The sequence below is a fragment of the Scyliorhinus torazame genome, unplaced genomic scaffold, assembly GCF_047496885.1.
Source record: "Scyliorhinus torazame isolate Kashiwa2021f unplaced genomic scaffold, sScyTor2.1 scaffold_864, whole genome shotgun sequence".
Classification (NCBI taxonomy): Eukaryota; Metazoa; Chordata; class Chondrichthyes; order Carcharhiniformes; family Scyliorhinidae; genus Scyliorhinus; species Scyliorhinus torazame.
The window spans coordinates 1-1,971 of record NW_027308591.1 but is presented as its reverse complement, the minus strand read 5'-3'; the positions used below and the strand labels follow the sequence as shown (position 1 = coordinate 1,971).

Below are 1,971 nucleotides of genomic sequence, written 5' to 3'. Positions count from 1 at the left end.
CAACCAATATCTTCGTGACTCCAAAAACCTCCTCATCAATCTTTCTATTTCCGTGTCAGAAAAGTTAATTGTTTCCTTGCTGAACAAAGATGGGCAGACAAAGTTTTGAGAGAGAAAGTCTTCATTCCGGAAAACGGTCCATCGTTTGACTGACAGGTAGATAAGGGGCGGTTCACTTCCTTTTAAGGCCAATATGCAAATAGCATAGCGGACGTTTTAGGCAATGTGTTTCTTATAGAGAGGTATGTTCGACAATTTGTCAAAATCATACAACAGAACTAGTCTAATTCGGTAGAGATAATTGTAAGTAAAGTGACAGTTTGGCCGTGTAAATGCAGTAAGTGTGAGTGAAAGATGTGATGTGTGGTGTGGACTGGGAGGGTGTACTGTTTTTAAGCATACTTACCTGGCAGGGGTGAAACCATGATCAAAAAGGTGGTTCGCCCAGGACGAGGCTAGCCCATTGCACTTCGGGTGTGCTGACGCCTGCGATGTCCCCAAATGCGGGATACTCGACTGCAAAATTTGTGGTAGTGGGGGACTGCGTTCGCGCTCTCCCCTGATTTACGAAACAAAAATAGATTGATCCTTTTCAGATCGAGCAACCCGTTGGAAGCATCGCCCTAAAAACCTCTCCAGGAGCCAACAACAGGGTAGCATGGTAACACAGTGGTTAGCATAGAACATGCAGTTCAGAAGGAGGCCGTTCAGCCCATCCAGTCTGCACCGACCCACTTCAGCCCTCACTTCTATCCTATCCCATTAACCTCTCCTAAACTTTTTTCGACAATGAGGGCAGTTTAGCATGGCCAGTCCACATAACCTGCACTTCTTTGCACTGTGGGAGGACACCGCAGCACCTGGAGGAAACCCACGCAGACTCCGCACAGACAGTGACCCAGCGGCGAATCGAATCTGGCACCCTGGTGCTGTGAAGCCACGGTGCTATCCACTTCTGCTACCGTGCTGCCCTGCAGTTGCTTCACAGCTCCACGATCCCAGGTCCCATTCCCGGCTCTGTGGACTCTGCACATTCTCCACGTGTCTGCGTGGCTTTCCTCCGGTTGCTCCCACAAGTCCCCAAAGGCATGCTGATAGGTAATTTGGACATTCTCAATTCTCCCGCTCTGTACCCGAACAGGCGCCGGATTGTGGCGACTAGTTGTTTTTCACAGTAACTTCATTGCAGTGTTAATGTAAGCCTACTTGTGACGATAATCATTGTTTTTATTACAATCAACATCTTTGTGACTCTCAAATCCTCCTCATCAATTTCTTTCTATCCCCGTTGCAGAAATGTTAACTCAGTGTCGGGTGTGTGTGTTGGGTGATTGTGAGTATCAAGAATGAGTGTGTGTGTGTTTTTCGTGGGGGGCTGGTGTGCTGGGTCTGTGCGTGTCAGATGGGTGTGTGCGAAAGTGGCACATGGTGCAGTGGTTAGCACTGGGACAACGGCGCTGAGAACCCGGGTTTGAATCCTGGCCCAGGGTCACTGTCCGTGTGGAGTTTGCACATTCTCGCCGTGTCTGCGTGGGTTTCACCCCCACAACCCAAAAGATGTGCAGGTTAGGTGGATTGGCCATGCTAAATTGCCCCTTAATTTAAAAAAATAACAAAATGATTGGGTGCTCTAAATTTAAAAGAAAAAAGATGGGTGCAGGAGGGTCGGGGTAGTGTGTCTGTTTAGGGGCGGCATGGTGGCGCAGTGCTTAGCACTGTTCCCTCACGGCGTCGAAGACCAGAGTTCGATCCAGGCCCCGGGTCATTGTCCATGAGGAGTTTGCACATTTTCCTCAGTGTTTGCGTGGGTCTCACCCTCACAACCCAAAGATGTACAGGCTAGGTGGGTTGGCCACATCAAATTGCCAATAAATTGGAACATAAAATGAATTGGGTACTCTAAATTTATTTTTAAACAATATAGTGTGTGGTGATGCATGTGGGATGGGGTGCGTGCGTGGGGATGGGGGT

The 1,971-nt window shown here is 48.6% G+C and overlaps 1 non-coding gene across 1 annotated transcript; it reads left to right on the top strand.

The window, feature by feature from the left end:
- The first annotated feature begins 398 nt into the window (after positions 1-398).
- On the top strand, positions 399-562 carry LOC140406765 (U1 spliceosomal RNA). The gene has a single exon (XR_011939280.1). It is a non-coding gene; the product is annotated as a U1 spliceosomal RNA (small nuclear RNA).
- The last annotated feature ends 1,409 nt before the right edge of the window (positions 563-1,971 follow it).